This window comes from Cyprinus carpio, chromosome B1, assembly GCF_018340385.1.
Source record: "Cyprinus carpio isolate SPL01 chromosome B1, ASM1834038v1, whole genome shotgun sequence".
NCBI classification, from domain to species: Eukaryota; Metazoa; Chordata; class Actinopteri; order Cypriniformes; family Cyprinidae; genus Cyprinus; species Cyprinus carpio.
Genome location: NC_056597.1, coordinates 13,440,845 through 13,451,932, shown reverse-complemented (window position 1 = coordinate 13,451,932; position 11,088 = coordinate 13,440,845).

Here is an 11,088-nt window from a genome sequence, read left to right as displayed (position 1 = left end):
AAAGCCCCTCAGGAGACCGAAAACAAAAAGGATGCATGACACGTGTTCTAGAAAACTTGTCAACCTACAGGCCAAGATGATGAATTGGGAGGTCATCCTTCTGCCCACGACAGGACGAAAATTACCCAGCAGCCCTGCTGCTGTGTCTCCATGGTGATGTGAAGATCAAAAAGGGGACATTTGAAAAAGGGATCCAATTTAATCAGAAGACACAAAGTTTCAGTAAAACACTTTCACAGCACAGATACTTAGAAAACAAGAAAAAAAGTTGAATCTACAATTATGAGTTTAGCCATTTTATATCCACAGTTCAGACTGTTTCCCATAAATATCACTTCATTAGTCTCTCTCTTTTTCCAGTAGGTAAAACATGAGCAAAGTGTGCATTTTAGATACAATTTGATTCTTATATTTTCAGGCTACGTCCACACGAAGCCAGAGCTTTCCCTATCCGATCTTTTTTCCCCCTCGTCTCAAGAAATATCTGTGTCCACACGAAACCGACACAAAACAATGTAGTATATATGCCTGACCAGCATGTGGCGCTGTAAGAAGACTTGGACTATGCTCATAAACCTTGTGCGCGGTATACAAACGAACATGGAACCATACATTTATTAATCTGTGTTAATGTTAGTTAATAAAAAGACAATCGTTCAGTGTTTGTTCATGTTTTTGTTGCTGTTACGTGTCTGACTAGGGGCGAGACGTGGGTTGACGACGTCATTGTTTCAGAAAATATAGGATTCGCTGTCCACACGAAAGCGCAAGGGCGGCGTTTTCAAATTTATCCACTCCAGCTAAACGCGGCTCCGTGTGGACGGGGCCTCAGTTTTCAAGTTTTATTAATTTTTATTATTTGTTTTATGTCTATAGTGTTTATTCATTTTTACTTCAGATTTAGTTTTAATTTTAATATATCAAGCTAAATTAAAAGAAAAAGAGAAATGTTGAATTTGCAGCTAGCTGAAATAAAATGTTTACTTTTTCTCCATTTCAGTTAACATGCATTTTCTTTTAAGAAATGAAAAAAAAAAAAAAGTTTTCACTTGTAGTTTCAGTCAACTATAACCCTGGTACGCATAAAGGAAAACACAGGCAAAAAGAGATAAGTATAAGGACAAACTAACAAAACAATAAAGGGAGGGTAAGAAAGAATAAGATGTGCTATAATGATTGTGTGTATGAAGTGGAAGGGTGGGTTATTGTGTGTGTGTCCTCGTTTGACAGGATGAAGCCGTTGTGAGCGGAAAAGTGTAAAGCCTGCTAATGCAAACAGCTTAATAAAAAAAATCAATGGGGACTACGTCACACACATCTCCATTTCACTCACTACACTTCAAATAACAAAACAGGCTTCTTTCAGGAAATCTAACAGCAAAAGCACTTGTGAGAACATTCAGGTGCTCATGAAAAAAACCTGCTTTATCATCCAAACCAAAGCTGTTAAAAACAGAGGTTCCTAAAGAGGGCTTTTGCAGTGATGCCATAAAAGAACCATTTATTTTTAGTGTAAAGAACATTTTAGTAAACAGAATAACCTTATTCTACCATCAATGACCTTTTGTGGACTGGAAAAGTTCCATGAATGTTAAAGATTCTTTATGGAACCACAAATGCCCATAAAGAGCCTTTATATTAAAGAGTGCAGATAACATTTCCACCAACAAATTTCCATGATTTTTCCAAGGCCTTTCCATTTCAACATGGCTGCTACTGAATATCAGACTGTGTGAACCAATTTATCCAATTTATTGTAAGCATCCAATTTTGCTTACAAATAGAAAAATGACCATGGCTTTTGAGCAAGCAGTATCTTATGATAACGTACAGCATGAGCATAACTATACAAATGTATATTCACTATTAAAATTTCCACGACTTTAAAAATTTTAAAACTTCCTGATATTTCTAGGTTTTCAATGAAAGTAGGAACCCCCTTCTGCCTCTCCACAACCTCGTCCCCATCTTGTCCAGTATCTTAATCCAGCATTTGTTTGGTTTAGGGAATTTACACGTATAGACAGAGGATTATAAAGGTGCCATGAGGATTTTTTAAAACACACGTGCTTACCTAATCCTAAACCTAACCCCTATATTAAACCTCTGGACTTATCAAATCTAAAATCAAATCTTTATAAAGCTGCTTTCCACACAGGGACGACCTTAAAGTGTCTGTCATGTTTCACTTACTGTAGTAGCTTGATGGACTGTGTTGTGACGGCTTCCCACTAAGCACTTCAGAAACATCTGCAGGTGACAGCTAGCAACATACACAGGCACTAAACAAACGCCACACTCTAGGTTCAGTTTCCAGAGAACTTCTGCATGAGAGCTACTGATAACGCTAAAAGGAACAGATAAAGAGGTCTTGCAAACCCAAATTCCTGCACAGGGCCTCCAGTTCCTCAGGGCCGAGCCATAACCAGCTGTCACAGACAGACATGCAGCTATTTCCAAGCAGCTGTAGTTGGGCACATCCTGCATTCTTGTAATAAGAGCCAGTAGCAGGCCTTTGTTTATCAAATATGCCCTTATTGTAATCATCTGGCTATAATTTGTAATTTTACATGAAATTTATAATCTGCAACTTTAACCTAATGATAACAGAAAAATAATTGCGATTGGATGGGAGATGGATTACCAAAACAGACTTCACCAGAGAGGTTAAAAAAAATTAAAAGGCCGAAATGACACAAACACATTCTCCTCATGCAGTCTGCCCATACAAGGCAGCGCTCTCACAACTCTACTACTGGCACACAGACTCCTAAGAATCAACACATGAAAACACTGAAAGAGCACAGCAACACAACCCTCGTATTCCCTCTCTTTTACACCCTCCACATTACAGTCAGTTATTCATCTGACTCCCACATCGCCGTTCTCACGAAGATTAAAATGCTGTAATGTGCATAAAGCTACTCTTTAAGGTTTATTATTCTTTGTGCATTTTTAATTTGTCAGGTCGAAACATGTCTAAAGTTTACATTGTTTTCATAACATGATATGCATTTACTATCACTTTTGATCAATTTAGTGCATCCCTTTTGAATAAAAGTTTTATTTTATCTAAATAATAATCTTACTGACCCCAAGTTTTTAAACCGTACACGAGAACATGCAAATAATTAAATGTAGCCTAATGGCAAATTATTAAAAAAATATATATTTTTAATGAATTAAAAGCAAAACATTATCAGAAATCAAGGATGTGCTTACAGAAATCTGCTTCTCAAGTTGATGATTCAGTGTTCAGCATTTGCACACTTGAAACCAACCTGTGAAATTTGCATGGACATCAGTCTGTGTGTGTTCACTTTTTACTTTCACTCTACCAATATAGAAAGCAAGAGCCAGTAATCACTAGGCCAAACATTTTCTTTATTAACGTCAAAGGATGTGCAGAATATGGTTTTCCAAAACCACCACAGAAAAATGTGGAGAAAAAGCTTCTGTTTTCGCCTGCATATCAGTTACATTCAGAATAAAATGGAACATGCTGTGTAGTGCTGGAAAACCCAGATTCCCATCTTTCTCCCTGAGTAACATCTCAGCATGTTTATGAGCACACCACATTCCTTAAAACTGGCAAGAGACGGAGTTGCAACATTCATATACACCACCCCCCCAACATTTTTAATTATACATTTTATAATTTTTTTTAATTATACATTTTAAATTTTGCATATTTTTAGTTACTATTTTGAATGTTTTTGAAAGAAGTCTCTCATTAAGCCTGGATTTATTTGATCAAAAATACAGGAAAAAAAAAAAAAAAACAATAATACTGTGAAATATTATTACAATTTAAAATTATGTTTTTCTATTTTACTATACTTTAAAATATTTCTGTGATGCAAAGCTGAATTTTCATCAGCCATTACTCCAGTCCAGTCAGATCAGTGTCACATGATCCTACATAAATCATTCTAATATGCTGATTTATTATCAATGTTACAAACAGTGCTTAATGGTTTATTTTATAACCTATGACACTTTTTTCAGGATTTTTGATTATTAAAAAATTTGTTTACAAATAAAAAATATGTATCTTTTAACACAACATAGGTCTTTATCTATTTAACATATCCTTGCTAAATATTACTGATTTGTTCTGCATTTTTGATCAAATAATTGCATAAGAAATTTGAATGGGTCCAAACTTTTGAACGGTACTGTATGTACATATCAGTCAAACTTTATCTAATCTCTTTTTTGTTTGATAAGATGTTATTGTTATTATTTTGCTGTTTTATTCAATTTATTCACAGTTCCAGAACACCACTTCAGTATATGAACATAAGTGCTTTTATGATTTTTTTCCTAGCTGGGTATTGGCAGGATTTCCCCCTCCCATTTGATCAATATTGACTACAGATATTGTCATATTAATATCAATAGATGGGTGGGTTTAGGGATAAGGGGGTGGAGATCGGTGGGTTTAGGGATCAGGGCTCGGAGATTGGTAGGTTTAGGGGTGGAGATGGGTGAATATACCTTAAGAATAAAGCATAATATCTGCAGGAAAACTGATGAACCCTAAATATGAACTTTAAATACTGTCTTAATGCATAAGCGTTTTTTTCATTATGATTTTCTAAAGGGACGAAAATGCTTAACATGTAATTAAACAAGTTGCTCTTATATTCTGACCTCTTCTGCATGTCTTTTAGCATCACTGTCTTACTACATTAAACCAGCATTTTAAAATGCTACAAAACAGCTCACAAGCTTCCAGAGATTTCCCTGCACTTATTAACTTTCATTTGTACCACTAAATGTTATTTCACTAAATGTTTAGATTTCATAAAACTGACTGCACTTTTGTTGCCATATTATCCACTAACCTAGTAGTTTATAATAGTTTCTTTGTCAGAGGTTATACATTTTTCCATGTGATTTTTCATTAAAATTAAGTTGTCTATTTAGTAGATTAGATTAGTCTTTTAACACAGAAGTATAGAAATTCTACATTGATTTATATAAAAAAAAATAAAAAAATAAAAAACCTTTGCTGGTATCGGATCAGAATCGGCTGATACTCAGAATTTTCTGGATCGGATCTGAAAAAATTTTATCGTTGCATCCCTAGACAGAATTTAACCGTATAGATATTGCACAAATCAACACTTAAATTTCTCCCCCATTCACCCAAGTTCCTTCAGGAGGTTTCAGTTTTATCTTGGTCAATTTGAAGCAACTGGTCAGCTTTATAGACACATTTCAACCCCCCCCCCCCCCCAAAAAAAAATAAATTAATTAATTACTCACCCTCAGGCTATCCAAGATGTAAATCACTCTTTCTTTAGTAGAACAGTTAAAATGATTTTTTTTTAGCTGAAACTATGGTGCTTGTCGATTCATGAAATGCAAGTCAATGGCTACCATTACTTTGAGAATATATATAAAAAATACATTTAAAAAACATCAGGCAAGACAAAATTAATACCTGTGGCTCCTGACGATATATTGAGGTCTTATGATGCAAAACAATTGGTCTGTTCAAGAAACAGACCATTTACAACGTTATTACCTAATTCATATACAGTTCAGAGTGATGTCCAGTTTGTGAATAAAAAAAAATTCTTTATTGATTTAAAATGGTTATTTGAACCAGTTAAATAAAACTAACTGTCCAAAAGAATCAGTTCACAGAGAAATAAAAACTTTCCCATCTGCCTGAGTCTACAGATTACAGGTAATAATGTTGTAAATAATTTTTTAGTTTCTTGCACAGACCGATCATTTTGCTTCATAAGACCCCAAAATATCTTTGTCAGACCCCTTGTTATTGTTCATTTTGATTTTTTTAAACCAGACACCTATATCGGTATAAAATACTGTTCATCGGTCTACAGTAATAATCGGTATCAGTCCTGAATAACACGTATCAGGTCGACCACTAATCAGGATCCACAGGTAGTAATTTTGTTTTGCTTGATATGATTTTTTAGACTCTCAAAGTGACAGTAGCCATTGACTTGTATTTTATGAATCACCAAGGATCACACTTTCAGCTAAAAATCTTTTTCTCTATTCTACCAGAGGAATAGCCTGAGAGCGAGTAATTTAATACAACATTTTCAACTTTTTGTGAACTATCCTATTAATGCCCCAAATATACTTAAAAGTGAATTCGAAGAACAAACTGGTATGATGTCACTTTGGAAAAAAAAAAGGCCAAAATAAAGTTACTTTGAAGTACATATTTATCTAAACTAAGCCTACAGCAGCGTGGGTGTCGTCAGGATGTTTGGTAACAGTATACCACTGCTCAGGTACGTTTTACCCCCAAGCAAAGAACTTGCATACTGGGGCCATTAGTAGTTTGATTTGCATCGGTGAATGGTTACTAGATGGGTGTAGGGAAGGATAATGGGTCAGTATTGTGTGTGGGGTCGAGCTGAAGTGTCAGACAGCGCTGAGAGTGTGAAACGGTAGTAATGATTCAGATAAACAGGAAGAAACGCAAAGACCCGGCTCCCTCTCACCCATCGGGATTAACACCGGACGAGTGAGTTGTGTGTATCTTCTCAGCATAGGGTGTGAATGGGGCTTAATGACCCAGCAGGGTTTGATTTTGCTATGCGTAATGTAAGGATTAAGAGAGGACATTCCCCATTGTGTGCAGCGCATCATGCTGACGGGGGCTGGGCACAGCTAGAACCGAGCTGCCAAAACAACATGAGAGATACTGGACAAAAACAGGCAGCAAAATGGCACAATGGAAAAGCAAAAGTGGTGTAAAAGAACCTTCGAAGAAACACTTAAACTCTTATCTTTTTAAAGACAGGGCAGAATTGGAGAAAGCGAAGGCTGCAACTATCTCACATGTTCAAGGCAGAGTGACAAAAAAGATTAGCGTCATAGAAGATGTTTTAGAGAGGGAGGGAATTATGAGAGGGAGAAGGAGAGAAAGAACAGATGGTGAATGGTGGCGTGATGGTTTGGGTGTAGTTTGCATACTGGACACGCAGCAGGACGCTGTGATGGATAGGGATGGAACCCAGGAGAATTAAAACAGGACATCAGCTCCATCTAAAAACACACACAAACAAACTCTCTGCCAAGTTATTTAGCACTAGTTTGCTGACAGTTAAAAGCTCCTTTGTCAGTGCCAGTGTTGCAGATGTAGCAGATTATGGGGTTATAAAACCACCAAGAAGGATTTAATACAATAACGTGGCTTTTCAAAATGTTCTTTCCAAATGCAAAACTGACGTCAAGCGCTGAGCAGATTATCCCGATAGTAAAAACTCAGAAAGCCATTTCATATGAAACAAAAGAGTACCAGGATTTGATGGTAGTCTGGAATTCACATTACAGCAACTGGAGTCAATCCAGTTCATATTATAAAATGTGAACAGAATTGATTAGCATATGTTTGAATCCAGGTTAGAGTATTTGTAAGGCAATGGATAGGTGCAAAAGCAAAACGATTTGACGATTAACATGGCTTATTTCATTAATCCGTTACAGAAAATTGGAGCTTCTTCCTTGCTGGGCATCTGCTTGTTCAACTTGACCACCCCACTGTGAGGTCACGACTAAACTGGAGCCAACCAGACATCTTAAAAGCTGCTAAGTGGTACAATCTGTGACTGCTGCAGTGGCCAAGACATTGATAGATATGCATAAACAAACAACTAAATTAAGTGGATAATATTCTAAGATCAACAGTCAGTGCTGGGATGGTTCAACCAAAGATGAAAATTAGGTCATCTTTTACTCACCCTCCACATGTTCAAACCTGTACGAGTTTCTTTCTTCTGTTGAACACAAAAGATGATATTTTGAAGAATGATGGCAGTCAAACAGTTGATTGTAGACATTGACTTAATAGCATTTTTCCCATACAATGGAAGTCGATGGCTACCGTCAACTGTTTGGTTACCAACATTCTTCAAAATATCTTTGTCATTTTGGGGTGACCTATCCCTTTAAAACATGGTGGGTGGAGTAGGTGGATTCCTACTGAAATGCCTTAATGTAAAATTAGCCGAAATTCTGCTAACTTGACCACACCTTAACTCAGCAAAGTAGTAATGTGTGGAAAAATGGCAGAAAAATAATCTAAAGTTGTCTGCAAAAATACAGACCACAGACTTGAAAGGAATCAGCAAACCAAAAATACAACACCACAAAGACAAAACCTAAATTGCTTCCAGCACAAGATGACTCAACAAGTGATGAAATCATTAGCTCACAGGATGCAATAGAAAGCATATCAGTCGCTATTGGCCAAAAGTAAACCAAGTCTATAGCTGAGCAGCAAGTGAGACTGGTGTCGGTGTCCTGTTTAAACAAAGCTGTTAGTGTCAGGAGTCCTTCACTGAGGAGTGTGGCTAAAACAACTAATGACAGCAGCTGCCCTGCTCAACTCCTTTCTGATCGACTTGAGCTAAGGCACACGTCTAAACTGAGGTGAGCTCAGTAAATTTTTGTATTTGTAATAATTTGTACTTATTCTATTTGGACTGTCTGGCGGATAGCACATATGCCGATCCATTCTATCTGGAGTATACTGTTAGCCTAATTGACCTATCGGTAAGCCCCGCCCCCTTAGTAACTGTTGCCCCTCGGACAAACAAACGGAGTACCATTCAAGTGGGAATTAAATATGCCATAGAGGGATATATAAAAGACTTTAAAATAAATATGGTGGGTAACACGATTAATTTGGAAGCGAGGGTTTACAGATCACAATGCATACGGAAGAAGCCTCATGTTATGTTCGTCACGATAGCAGATGACAACATGCAGGATCAACACTGTTTATGTATTGCAGGATACCAATAAATTAATTTACATTTAACCATTTTAATATGGAGAGGCACTGAAATGTAGACTTTATGTATTTTTGACCTACACTGTACATGATGTGAGAACAGTCCGCTATTTAGGTTTGTACATTAACATGGACTATAACATCAATGTTAGTTAGTTTTAGCCAGTGATACTTTACTGAAGCACAAGATGGCATTAATGTTCTGCTTGAGCAATTGAAAAAATTGCAACTTCATGAGAGTATGACAACCAGAAAATGAAAGTTTTCATCTTCATTGGGTTTAGAGTTGAATGCTTACAGACATTTTGCCGTTTTGTGTGGGTTTAGGAAATGTAATAAAATAAATTCCATTGCCCATCCTCTCAGGATACCTGGAATCAGTGTTATAAGTACCCCATGCACATCGTTTTTCCATTTTTGTAGCATAAACACTAGGGATGGGCGATATATCGCATGCGATTGTCACACGCATTTCGTCAGTAAAGCCGGTTCCCTGATTACCGCTAAATCGCCATCACCTGCTTTCAAATGGAGCGGCATTTAATAAACAGAACTGTAGATCACTGACAAGCTACGCAATATCGCGTTCACTATTGCAGATGAATCGCCTTCCATAATGAACACGATATTGCGTAGCTTGTCAGTGATCTACGGCTCTGTCTATTAAATGCCGCTCCATTTGAGGCAGGTGATGGCGTTTTAGCGGTAATCAGGGAACCGGCTTTACTGACGAAATGTGAGTGACAATCGCATGCGATATATCGCCCAGCCCTAATAAACACCATCAAAACGATGCGAGCTTCGGATCTTCCAATGTTTCACTATAAAACTCAAAACTAAATACTGACTTTTTTTTCTAACCGTGAAACATAAACTCAAAATCCAATGGCTCATCTGCGTTCGAGGGGAGGGGCAAATCGAAATTTCAATTGTTTAGAAGTACTTACAGGTATAAGCTTTGAGTGCGGTCTAAAAATCACTATACAAAGTGAACATAATATTGTTAAAAATACCAACGATTTAATTTTGCGATACAGCTGGTCACATGACTTCAACATGGCCACACCCATGAGGGGCGACCCGCTCCAGGTATAACTAAACAGCTTTTGCCATAAGTTTGACATGTTTGGAGTCTTCCTCTCATTTGAGTGTATAATTTAGTGATATTTCTCAGCCCATCTCTTTGTCTAAACCCTTTTGACAAGAAATCAGTGAATGCACCTTAAAATAAACAGTTTTCCGCACAAAACGACCGCTCATGAAAGCACTGCTAGTGAATGGGCAACAGTTCCCTCAGGCCGCGTAAATATCCGGGCCATTAGCGTTAAAAGCGGTCATGAACTTCTAGAACTGGATTCTAGGATGAGACAGGGTGTGATGATAGAGAGAGACGCTGTTATCTACAGACCTGCTGGCGTTACAAGGGCAGGGTGATAACACAGCATGACATCAACGCGATTCAAACGATAATTTCCAGTCAAAACGAGGCAGTGACCGCTCCGAGAAGTAGCACAGGCAGCCCTTATCCATATCAAACGACAGCTGCCCATGATAGTCCACTCACACTATTGATTTTCTCGGAGCGTTAATGGTTTATTCGGGTTAAAATAAGCGGGCGGGTCAGAATAACACACAGGACAGCTATGTGGACCAGCTCGTGCACCAGATTCGTTTGTCAAAGTGAAGCGATGCAATCATTTCGCGTTTCGATTCAAACTGATTTGAATTCCTCAACATCAAATCTTTTAATTCTCAAGCACTGCACATTTTAAGAGGACCCTATGTTAATAGAAACCCCACAGACGCCAGCGATTTGTTTGCATTTCCAAGACAGATTAATATTTGACGGATTTCTATTTTGCATTAAAAAATAGGAACAAAATTGTTCATCATACGGTGTTAGTTTTTACCCCAAGATGAATCGCTACATGTAACCACAGCAGCCATGCGAGTCGTTCCATTAGTTACGATGTGATCAAATGCAAACGTACATTCTAAAAAAGAATCGTTGTTACAAACGGAGCACAGGCCGCTATTATGTGTGTCTAAACCGATGCATCCTTTAAAAGCCCAGCCCAACCCAAACATGCAAAATAGGAACGAAACCAAACCTGATTCTAGAAAATTTTCAGAACGGAAAGGGAACGTAAACCAAGTTGATTGTGGTCCCAAATTAAGTGACAGAATTTGAAGCTGGCAAACAGGTTGAAACATAAGCAAAGTAAACATGCTCCAAAATGTCATTCATTTACCTTAAGATGATTGTAAAACAGCGCCTGGTTTTCACTCTTCTGCTT